Source organism: Carassius carassius, chromosome 16, assembly GCF_963082965.1.
Source record: "Carassius carassius chromosome 16, fCarCar2.1, whole genome shotgun sequence".
NCBI lineage: Eukaryota > Metazoa > Chordata > Actinopteri > Cypriniformes > Cyprinidae > Carassius > Carassius carassius.
Window position 1 is genome coordinate 1,477,948 of NC_081770.1, and position 13,366 is coordinate 1,491,313.

The 13,366-nt window shown below is 36.8% G+C and overlaps 1 protein-coding gene across 1 annotated transcript in view; it reads right to left on the reverse strand.

The window, feature by feature from the left end:
• LOC132159380 (NACHT, LRR and PYD domains-containing protein 3-like) overlaps nt 1-13,366 on the reverse strand; it is a gene marked incomplete at its 3' end in the record, with an annotated part of 219,906 nt that overhangs the window by 61,262 nt on the left and 145,278 nt on the right. The gene's annotated exons all lie outside the window — the stretch shown is intronic.

A 13,366-nucleotide genomic window follows, 5' to 3' on the forward strand; every position in this document is an offset into this window, starting at 1 on the left:
AGGTATAAGTTATAACTGAACAAATCCCGCTTCATCCAGCTCTGAAATGCGTTCATCATTCTCCTAAATAAGTGTAATGGTGAAAGTATTCAGACTTACTTGCAGTAGTTCAGACGATCTTGTGCTGCAGGAACAGAATCCAGAAGTCTTTCAAACACTTCCGGTTTGTGATCGCTGTTAAACACCTGTGCGATCTTCACGATTGATGTTTGTCACCTGACACGACTTCATCTTGGAGAAAATCAAAGTCCAGTTAACAACAGATCTCGTGCATCAGCGCCACCAACTGGACAGGAATGTGAAGCACAAACACACCTGCTTTCTCCTTCTTCTTCCTTCTAACAGCAGATCCCAAACTAAAACAGTGCACTAGCGCCACCTGCTGTTTCTTCAGATGGTCCCTCTCAATCTGCTCCATTCACCTCCTTATGAAAGTAAAAGTGAAAGTGACGTGTGTGGTGGAAAAATTAATTTAACACTGCTTCTGCATGACCATATATGCTTATGAAAAACAGCATGTGTTTTCTTAGAACTGGGCATTTTCTATTTGAATGTAGAAACTGAAAGTTCATTGTAATTAATTGAGTTCTGAACTAATTCAATAAATGATACATTTCATATATCTTAATTATTCATCATAACCTACAGAATAACTGAATAAATCATTCAATCTGAATTCATAGTCTATTCCTGTATAGTCTATTTGATATGATTGATCTGTCTGTCATTATACAACTAACCCTTCAAAGTTGTTAAATGTAGCAGAAGGGGAAGTTATGGTCTAGTGGTTAGAGAGTTTGGGTTGTCACAACCCTAGGGTTGTGAGGTGCCCTTGAGCAAGGCACTGAACCCCCAACTGCTCCCCGGGAACCACAGCATAAATGATGAACACTGCTCCGGGTGTGTGTTCACAGTGTGTGTGTGTGTTCACTGCTGTGTGTGTGTGTGTGTGTGTGTGTGTTCACTGCTGTGTGTGTGTGCACTTTGGATGGGTTAAATGCAGAGCACGAATTCTGAGTATGGGTCACCGTACTGAATGTCACGTGTTGGGGCAAAATTAAATCAACTCTCATCAGCATAAGAGACAGGCTAACTCTTTATAATTAAAGAAAGTTTTTTTATTCTTGCAAGAAGGTCAGACTAGTAAAATGAAGATCATAGTGAGACTGAAGAACAAACAATGACAAGCAACGATACAATGATAACACGACCAACATCAGCAGATCTGACCTCAGCACCTTTCAGAAAATATACAGATTGAGTTACATTAAAAAAAAGAAAGATGTGTGATTTTAATTACAGGAAATGTATATAAATATCTTATTAAGCAATGACAGGTCAATTGTAATAAAGCAATAGAAAATTGAAAAATGAGAAGTATAAATTATTAAATATTTAAAAGTGTTTGTTGAAATACTGAGATGTAATATTATGGGAAAAAAGACTGTACACTAAAAAAACTTGATAAACCAATTTTTTTTACATGCTTTTCATTGAAGGTACAGTAATAAATGGTTAAGAATGTAAAAGAGTGTGTGATGTTCATCTGATAGACCGAGACATTTCTGGATCTGATGAAGAGAAACCCCAGGAACACAGAAGAAAGATCTTGTTTGAGACTCGAATCTCAATCATTAGACTGTAAAAAGTGTGAGAGATGAGAGAGATCGACCTTTATCTGTTCTCACATGGACAGATATTCAATGAGTACGGCAGAAATTTAGGCAGCACCTCACCATTGTGAAACAGAGTATTAATGATATTATAAAAGATATGGTGCTTAGAGAAGATGTGTTTAAACCAAACAAAGGTCAAATTTGGATTAAAGAGTTCAGGATTGTTATTGAGAAAATGAAGATCACTATAAGAGGACAGATATACACTGAAACAAGTTTTTTAAGCAGTACTTCATCCAATTAATCATTTGTCTTTCAATTTAATTTACATTATTTGTTTTATTTTTCTAGTATTTTTTTTTAGTTCAAAACATTGATAAATGTAAATATTTTTCATTAAGAGCTCAACTAAGACATATTTGTTTGGAGGAATGTAAAATATCAGGTTAGATGAACTCATATGATTTATCATGAGTACGGCTCCTCACAATAATTAAACGATCACGTTTAATAGACATGACTGTTGTTTGAAGGAGTCAGTTTAAAGTTATTAACTCTATAAATACATGAATAGACTTCTGTTGTATCTAGGTTCAGAGCCCTTTTCTTGTTTTTGAAGGAAGAAGAAATGTTAGAGATGCTTTGGAAGTGTAAGTATGGCCTCATAACTGAAAAGAGAGCACATCTAACGGTATATAAACATTATCCTCCGGTTTCACAGACAAGTTTCAGACTAAAATACATGTTCAAGCTGTCTTAACTGATAATATCTTGTACTGACACATCTTAAAATATATCAGCGCCATTGTCGTGTCTCAAGATGCACACCAGTAAAGTCCTTAAGGCATTTTTATATTAGTTATTTAAATATCCTGATTTAACCAAGTCCTAGTCCTGGTTTAAGCTAAGCCCTGTCTGTGAAACCCTGTCTCTGTGTTCAAACATGGAAGTAATACAAGAATGAAACCATGTGGTTGTTCACATCAGGCGTGTAGATGTATTTAAATGAGTTTCTGCACTAAACTGTAGACTTCTGTCTCCTCACAGCAGAGCTCCAGATCAGCTGTATGTCATGTGTGTTAACTGAGATCTGTTCTGAGGAGCATCACTTTACTGACAGCTACACTGCACTATTACATGGAAACCCTTCAGTCAGATGCCCTCATAAAGACTGTAACTTGAATGTTTGCTCTTCACAGAAAAGTTGTCAAGGACAAGCCTGAAATCAGCCAAAGGCCAGCATAGGGCTGTGCAGATAAACAATATTATATTGATATCGATCAAATATATGTCGATAATGATGAGAAGCTCTTCTGGTAAGACCCTGTTTACTCCTTGCATTTAAACATACTCCACATGCTTTCTGGAGCAACATTAGACTGGATCATCACAAATGTGTGAGTGTTTTTCTTCTTTTTTTTTACAGTCTATGATGTGAACACACAAAACACACATTTATAATAGGTATGCATGTATGTATGTATGCAAATCTCTAAGTCTGTAAGTAAAAAGAGTTGAACCGCACACTCACTCAAGTATTTTGTCAAATAATACATACATACGTCATGCGTGATAAAACCCACATTAAAAACTTTGGTCCCATATGGTTTGAATGTAGATATTGGTTTGAGTTGTTTCTTCCAAATGAGATGATCTAATTCTCTAATTTATATCTTAATATACAGTTTTCTTAAAATAACTTACTGATCTGGACAAATGTATGTGCTCTTAATGTGTGTTTTATCATACTCTGTCTTTAGTTCTTTAACTTGTATCTCTTAAAGGTGTGCGTTTGCTTAAAATACTTAAAGGGACTGTAAGTAGGAATTACTCCCATCTAGTGGTGAAATTGTATTTTGCATTCAAACTAATTTTGCTCTCCAGCGCCTCGCTTTTTCAAATGCGCGTTGCATCTACGGTAGGCGATATGTACCAAAAAGCTTTGACAGGATGTCTTCTAATAGCACTTCGTTTTGGCGACGATGTTTTCTTCTCCTGTGGCGCGGCATATGTATGGTCCATGATAAGAATGCAATCCAGACTTTTAAACTTGCCGGTGCAGTTCCAAGCGCCTCTCACTGCTCTGCACCTTCGTTTCTGGCTCTGACCGAAAAAGCGTTGGCTTAGTACTTTTTGTCCCTCTCTGCTATTATAGTTTTGCAAGATGGCGGAACTACATGGAAGCCTCCGTCGACCTACCCGTCCCATGTATATAAAGATAATAAATTCTTCATTTACGAGGATTAGTTTAAACATTGGCATAGGTATTTGTACACCATTGAGGGCATATTTATGAATAAAAATATTGATTTTAGATAATAAAATACCTAAAAAGTTACTTATTGTCCCTTTAAGAAAATTAAAACCTCTCTTTCTAAACGTGTATAAACTAAAAACAGCCATCTCTTTCTCTCTTCAGGGGAAACAATCATATCTCTATAGAGAGGTTATAACTTACCTGCTCTTAACAGATGCAGCTCCTGCTGTTCCCTCTTTCACTCTCCTTTCTGTACTTCTGATTGTTTCAATGCAGCCTGTTTATTGTCCACATCAAGACGTGTCCTATTGGGGCCAACAAAGTAGATTTGTTCTTTTTTAAAAGGCACAGGAAAAGGTTCAACCAGGAGTTTCCCAGGATTAACACATGACTTGCCACAACATGTTGTTGTCGAGAGGAACCGAATGTTGTCCAACCAAGCTCTGGTGGAGGAACCGATAACCACATTCAGATACATGCATCAAGAATGCATCTTTTAACTGCATTCTAAACCAATAGCTTGTCTAGTAAATTAACAACTTACACATACATGGAAAAGTTTTTAATGTAATTTTCAATTTTCTCTGCACAGTCCATCATCAATAGACAAAAAAAGATCAAAGTGGCTTGACACTTTTTCCAAGTGTCCCATCAAGAAAGTACCAGTGCCATTGTTCATTGAAGATCAGGAGCAAATTAATGTGATCTCCACTCACCTGATTCAGTTTCAGTTTCACACACACACACACACACACACACACACACACACACACACACACACACACACACACACACACACACACACACACACACACACAGTGACCAGATCAGATTCATTATGGGTGTCTTTATCCAGAGCTAGATCTTGCATGCTGTCATATTCACATTGTTTTAATGTCAAATAGTTTATCCATAATGTTAGACCATTGCTCGAAATATAATAGTTTAGTGCTTAATATAGAAAAGGCACTTTTGATTTTGTTGTAAAAAAACAAACTAAACATGCAAAATGATGCTTGGCTTATTTGTGGTGTGATAAATCTCAATTCTTCCTCTGGTGGTCCATCATCTGTGCTCTTGCTGTTGTGAAACGTGTGTCCATCTCGGAGGCTGAGGAGAAACTCCTGCGAGGACCTGGCATTGACGCAAGCTACTGTAAGGATCCTATAAAGGACAAAATGTTGAAACATGACATCCTGCCATCATTTATAAATACCCATTGTTTCTACCACTATGCAACTCTTGCTGTTTTATGTATTTTTATCAGTGAGCGGGAGCACTTTGACAGCAGGATAAAGAAACAGTTAAAGAAGAGTGGCAAGCCATAGGAGAGTCATCTACAGGAGTCATGCTGTTCAGAAATAACCAAGTCATGCTGTTAAAAAAATCTTTCTTTTTATTTTGTGAACAACAATATTGTCTCTTTCTTTTAAATGACCCGTGGAATTTTAGGAAAGGGTTAAATTGTGTTTGTCTTCATAAAATGCTATGCAGGACATGTTTTTTAGCTGTATGACGACCAATTGTGAATTGTACAGCAGATAATTAATTTAGGATCCATATGATTACACAGTACTGCATGTCTAATGGCCTAAATATGGTTAATATCTAAATGTAACTTAGTATAAATTCATAGCATCATATATCAGCCAGTCTCCTGTATATAAAAACAGTTTATAAATAAGTATAAGCCCTAGTCTAGCGGTTAATAAACAGCACTGCATGCATCTTGTGGAAGAACATTATAGCCGGAGCTACTTCTCTCTGTTTATGTCTATGACGAGTCGTGCAGATACTGGAAATATTTATTACATTTACTTACACAGGAGGAACTTCTCGGACTCCTTCTGGCTGAATGTTTTTCTCCCATTCACACCCTTCCAGTTGATCCTCCTCCCAACATCATCATGAACATGTGGGAAAGGATGTTTCCACATCACACGTTTTGTGTCATGACTCCCAACAGCTGCAAGGGAAGAAATCTAAAATATAGCAAAAATCCTGTCAATTTCTTATATATTAAAGGGTTAGTTCACCCAAAAATGAAAATTCTGTCATTAGTTACTCACCCTCATATTGTTCTACACCCATAAGGCCTTCATTCATCTTCAGAACACAGTTTAAGATATTTAGATTAAATCCGATGGCTCAGTGAGGACTGCGTTCAAAGCAATGACATTTCCTCTCTCAAGATCCAGAAAGGTACTAAAACATATTTAATGTGAGTTCAGTGGTTCTACCTTAATATTATAAAAGCAACGAGAATTATTGTGCACCGAAAAAACAAAACAATTTTTCAACAATCAGTGATGGGCTGATTTCAAAACACTGCTCCGTATCTTTACAAATCGAATCAGTGACTCGGATCTCCTATCAAACGGCTAAACTGCTGAAATCACGTGATATTGGTGCTTCGAGACATTGATTCGATTCGTAAAGCTTCGAAGCAGTGTTTTGAAATCAGTCCATCACTAGATTGTAGGAAAGTCGTTATTTTGTTTTTTTTGGGACTCAAAAAGTGGTTTTGTCGCTTTATAATATTAAATTGATCCACTGAACTCACATGAACTGTTGTAAATATGTTTTTAGTACCTTTCCACAACTTATTATGAATTAATATGGCATGAAATAATGATCTGAAACAACATTACTTGAGATGGAGAAGTGTCAAATGTACATAAAAATAGACTCAAGCTAGTAAACTAGAACTAAAGTTTACTGATACAAGTGGGTTTTAAACTTTTACCCATAAATTATAGATATGAATCTTTTGAAACGGCACATTTATTACATGGTAAAAGCTGTAGTTGTGAAAATTTGTGTTTAGGTCAGATTGGACTGAAAACTTATTTAAAAAGCTTATTAAATCACCCCACCTCCCAGAAAGATAAAGAAATGACGTACAAACAGTGTTTTACTCAAAAGGTTATCTGCCAAATTACTTTTCACTCAAATCTGAGTTAACGCTAATGACCCTGAAGAGATAACTTGTCCAATTATTTTAAATTACAAAAATAAAAAAAGCAATTTCCGGTAATGGTACTGGATACAACTGTACAAATAAAGCATATTTTAACTCTTCTTACCGTGTTCAGTCTTCACCGACCTGATTTTAGAGTGTGCAGGGATCCACACTTCAAAAATCGACCTGAAATAGTCGACCATCCAGTGACTTTTGACATACTCTTTTCAGCATACTCTGCTTTGAGACACACTTATTCTAATCTCACATATATTCAGGATGGATAGTGTGAACATTGAAACACAGAGCTTGTTTTCCTGCATTAAGACTTTCACCATGGACGAAGAGGAGTCCAGCCCGGGGTCATAACGTGTGATTGCTCAAGACCAACGTACAGTCCTTCATAGAATCGTTCTCAAGCGCCGGCCTCCGTTCACTCAAGACCGCGGTGTGTGACGCTGTTTCATTGATAACCTGAAACTACTTTGTTTCACCTTCCAAAAGAAGACAGGACTAGAAATCATGTTTATCATCATGTTTATAATGGGTTTTATGTTTATGTCCCGTCGCTCCGGCCGGACAGGGCATCACAATATGTTAAGAGACGTAACATTTCTGTCACACGCTTGAGGCATTCGGCCAATCACAACACACTGGATATCTGACCAATCACAGCACTCCTCACTTTTCAGAGCGATGAGTTTTGTAAAAATCAACACGTTTCAGAAGAAGGGCATAGAGGAGAAACAATAATGTACAGTATGTGGAAAATATTTTTTTTAACCTTAAACCGCATAAACATTTCATTACACCAAATACACAAAACAATGTTGTTTTTAGCAGCATCATATGACAGCTTTAAAGGAGAAGCAAAGGAGGATCGGTTGCCAACCTGACAGCAAAGCTCAATAATACTCAAAAACCATTATTTAACAGCTGACCATCCGAAACTAATGTCTAATAAAGTATTTAATTATTGTTTGTGTGAAATTTATTCCAAATAATAAAGGAGTATGGAGAAATGTAAAAAAAAATCAAAACTCAGGTTAAATGTGTTTTCCTGAACATCGGATTATAGCCAGCACAAAGACGTCCTCGTTCTCAACGCCTTTCAACTTGCACGTGTCAGTGTTTATCAATAGATTAAATGAAACAGGACAAATTTAATCTTGACAAACTATGTATCATTATAAAGATCTAAGCCTCAAGCATCGACGACAGATCGCTGTTTTTCAATGGAAAGCTTATAAAGACTGTATTTGCTACATTTGTGTAAGCAGTACACATACAAACATGAACATTAGAAACACTGTACACACCAGATCCATCATAATAATGAGTCATAAACACATCCACAGCTGTAAATCCCGGTTTAGTTAGAAAGGTAAGGGTCCACTGAACGACATCTCATGAAGCACGTTTAGTCCAACGAAGCAATAACGTTGTAATATGGATCATAATTCCTTTGTTTACATTTCAGTTCTTCAGCGACATAACTGTTTGCGTCCGTTATGGAATAACTCACGGTCGGAAACTGCGTCCTGGTAGTAAAAACACGGCACGGTTTTGCAGCGTACAGTGTCACAAACAGAATGAGGCGATCCACCGGAATGAATGAAAAATAGGCGGAAGATTAAAGTTTATTTGAATTTGGCGCTCTCTCCTGAGAGCTGGTGACGCGCTCTGACGCACCTGTCAGCTGATGGAGGCGGAACTTACAGCGATCGCATTTTCCTTTGTTTTATTTTTCGACAGTTTTTATATATGTGAGAGTGTGTTTTATGTTGAATGTGAATGTATCTGCATGATTACCATCTGTTTGAGTGCAAATCAGCCCAAATCAGCTCGCTATTACTGAATGATCACGGCTATCAAAGTGAACGCGTCTATATGAATAGAGAGAGTGGATTATTTACTTCGGCACATTTGTGTTATTACCATCTGTATAAGTGGCCATCAGCACATCAGCACTTATTTGCACTTAATATGCATCTCTAGCAATCTCAGGATTTTCTGTAATTGGCAAACAAAGTTAAGTCTTTTTTTATTTTTCTTATTATTCTTATTTTTCTTACTCAAATTATTTTTATTGTATTTTTCTAGTGATAAAATAAATCACTTATATGATGTCTAAGTTTCTGTCTAGTGTTTTTTAATTGAAAAAAACTATGCAGTGGCATGTTTACTGACTAAATAGTTTGTAGAAGCCTTCAATACTATTGGGAAATATATAAATATATATATATATATTTTTTTTTTTTTAATATATATATATATTTTTTTTTTTTGGGGGGGGGGGGGGGGGGTGTAGACATAGTCTCTTTAAAAAATATTTGCAGGAATCTCATTTTTCATGATATTTTTTTCAGATTTGAAATAGAAACTCATGAGACATGTGGCTTTCACCCCATTACTTTTCTAGATTGCTCCAGGACTCATTTCATGTATTTTTATATCAAATAAAAAAATATTTAAGTGTGGTAAAAAAAAAAAAAATCAAGGCACTTCAGTGTCTATAACTTTTAATATTTTTGAGCATTATCAAATCTGGTTGATAAAAAGTAAAGCCCAAAGGGTCTTCTTTCCAAAGACACCAACATTATGTTTGTAACACACTGAAGTTGGAAACTGTTACAATTATAAGTTTGGTAGAGCACTTTCAGCTGTGAGTCCCATAATGGGGGGTGCTGGCTAACAGGTTTTAAAAAGACTTTCGATTTGGCATCACGAAAACAACAACATAAACCAGAAGCGGAAATACGGAGACACCTTCAGAAACACATTCGTTTTCAATAAAACCCCTTTTTGAAAACATACTTGCAGTCTTGTGCACTAAGAAGATATTTATAAGTATTTTTTTGCTAAGATGTAAATGAAAAATGTTTTCTAGGACATGGCATGCATCAAATCCAACGAGCAACGCTTTCTCTCGCTATCTGCGTGTTTTCTGCAGTTACTTTCGTTTTCTTCTTCTTCGTGGGTTTTACTGGAGGATCTCCAGCGAGCTGAACAGTTACTGCCACCTGCTGTACTGGAGCCTGGATATTACACCTAATACATTTAAACACAGCATTATTATTTTCCCTGTTCCTGGACTGTTATCTATCATATTCACTTCAAATGTCACACATGCAGAGATTTGTATTTATTTCTTACTTTAAATTATTTAAATTCATATTAGGGTACAGTATTAATACTTGTTCTACAGTTTCTGCTTCTTTATTGTGTTTAGGCTCGACGTCCAACTGGTCTTTGATTCCATCATAACTTTGTCCAGCTGAGGGCTGAAAAGAGAATCATCCCATATTAAAGACTAAAAAAGTAGTGTTCCGTATTAAAAATAAAAAATAAAATAAAATAATAAACAATAGGAATGTACAAATTCAGAAATAAATTTGTTAGAAGCAAATAACATGGTTTATCAGACTATAATGAAGTTAAGTCTGCTTTATTGTCAATTCTTCCACATGTACAGTACATAAATACAGAGAATTGAAATTGCGTTACTCTCAGGCTCACGGTGCATACAGATAACACTAACAGTAGAACCTAAAAATACAGATAGATACAGATTAAATATTAAATACAGCTGGACCAGTTTGTAAATGAGCTGTTGAGGGATGACTGTGTTGAATGCTGAACTGAAGTCTATGAACAGCATTCTGACGTATGAGTCTTTTTTGTCCAGATGTGTGAGTGCTCAGTTGTGATGGCATCATAGGTCGAGCGGTTGGAGCGGTATGGAAACTGGAAGGGGTCAAGGGGGGGGGGGGGGGGGCAGACTTGATGTGGTGCATGACTAGCCGTTCAAAGCACTTCATGAGAATAGGAGAACATGTGACTAAGCGAGATGTAGAAAATGTCTGTGAAGACATCAGTGAAACACGAAATCTGATGAACTGCTTTATAAATGAATGGTTGTTCAGCCTCATTGATGAAGGATGAAGAATACACACAACCTGTTTGTTCTTCAGTGTGTTTGGTTCTGCAGGGTTCTAGATCTCTCATGTTCTCTCTGTTCTTCAATAAACTCTGTCTCTGCAGATTTATCTTCTTACAGATGCTTTGATGCTTGTACTTATGGGCTGAAATAAAAAATAAATAAATAGATTATTATTTATCTTTTCTCTTATTAATATATATATATAAACAAAAAACGTACAATTAAAAGACCCCAAATATTAAAAAAATTAAGCATTTAAAAATTGAAAGAAGCAATGAATTGAGTTTAACTTAATTAAGTGTTCTGGTTTTGTGTTTTATATGAAACACAGTTCATCACAGATTAATAAATAAATACTGTTGTGATAGCTGCAAGTGTCACAATAGGCTTTAAACCAGGGGTGTCCCAACTACAGCCCGCTATCACTCATGTGGTAGATATTTATATTTCAGTTCTGTAGTACATTATAAAACAGTGTGCAATACTATAGTGTGTTTAAATTATCATACTTAAAAATAGTGTTTAATGAAAGCAACTTTACTGGGACAAAAACCTCCCTTCACTTATACTGCTAACCAGGGTTCGAAATTAAAATTGTTTTCTAAAGTTACCAGCCAATCATCAAGCCATTTTTATTTTCCCGTGAAAATAAGATAAATTATGAGTGCCACTGAATGCATTTGATCATTTTATTAGCATTGTTGGCATGAAAAACACATATAAAGTTCAATGCATACAACAAAATATGCACAGAAAGTGCAAACACTTCATATATCATTTGAATCACGTCTTCAGAGCTCTTCTTCTTCTTCAGAGGTGCCATCAGAATCTGAGCCACCCTCTGTTCCTTTTGTTCGGTGTTTGTGCAGAAAGTCAGGCCTGCGTGAGCACAAACTGTCAGCATGCCAGATGTCAATGGCTTTGTTTGGATCAAAGTCTGTGATGTCAGGTGAGTACAACTGGGTTTTATGCATCAGCTGTAGTTACAGGGATTGTGAGGAGAGCATCAGAAACATCAAGCACATCAGGACATGATGGCGCAGTATTCTGTTCACAGTAGGCCAGGTCTTCTCAAAGGTTCCTGCAGCAGGGTGAGACAGAAAATATGCTTTATGCATTTGCAAACAATTATACATTTTCAAATGCAACTTTAGTTATTAAAAGATGGCATCAAATTTGGACTGTGCCTTTAACAAATTACATTTACTCTGATTCCTGATAAACAAAATAAAACTGTCTCACAATATTAGAGCAATTTTCTATAGAGCTTAGGAACTTTTCAAGCACTTGTTTAAAAATTCTACATATGTTTTTTTTCCCTCAAACATCAAGTACCTCCTGCTGTGTGAAGTTCAGTCTTGAGAACTGTCCATTGATCAGGGATCAACTCCACATTCACTCCAGCAGACAGTAAAAGAGGTCGGAAGTGACTGATGAAGATTTGGTCTCTACATTTGAATTGCTAACCTGAACTGGTGTCTGCCTCTGGCCAGCACTGGAAACTGGTCAGCCGCATCTCCTGCAGGACACCACTGTTCACATCACTAAATCTAGCAGTGGTGAACTAGATGAGCTCCTTCTTTGCCTTGTCATGCTGGTCGACATCAGTAGGCTTCAGGAGGACTCCCTCATTGGTGTCTGTGTCCAGCTCTGCTCTCAGCTTAGGCCCAGGTCTACAGTTGTGCTGAGATAGATGGATGGGCATCTTTTTATTTATTTTTATTTATAGTGAGGTGAAAGCACACCAACACAACCTGAAATCAAATCATTTTAGGGATGCCAGGGACCGGTATGTGGACAAAATCGGCACTATTAACGGTTTGAATCCATATGAAATATATTTGGCTACCTTGTTTGTTTTGTGAGCACCTACACTTCAGAACAGTCCCGAAGCTACAAGTCATTGGAGTCTCATGTGCGGTTCACAAATGGATGGGTTCAGGAGCTGCAGATCATAAAGCCGACAAACAGTATACAGTAATACAGTAATCTGGACAAAGGTAAGCTGCGCTCCACGTAGCTCCTAGTTTAGTAACTGTTAGTGCTAACAACCATTCACACATGTACTTTAACTAACTTCCTCCTAGTTCTTCTTCCTTGTGTTTTCTGATGGACGCTCCGTTCGTTTCCATGGTTTCTCGCGCTGGTTTCACTGTAAACTGCGTGCAGTCAATGGGCGTATGAAACGTCATCGTGTAGCATTACGGCACAGTGTTCATGGGAAATGTAGGAAGTGCTTCCAGAGGATAAATGACCGAGAACAGAGCCTCATGCATCATCGGCCAAACTGGCTAGTAAGTTTTTATTAACACCCGCCAAAATGAATTTAATGTTAATTTTGAACCCTGATTGGGATCCACCTGAAGTCTATAAAAGACTGAAGTGATGATGAAATCAGATACTGCTTCGAGACCTGAAGATCTCTCCGGCTCCAGAACCATCGCTGATATTGCCTTGAGCAAACTACTTACTCACATTTATACTTTATTTGATACTTACACAGTAATTGTAGAATATTTGAACTGCTTACTTACTAATTGTAATAAATAAACTGACTTGTAGTAGTATTTAACACAAGTCTGCCTCCC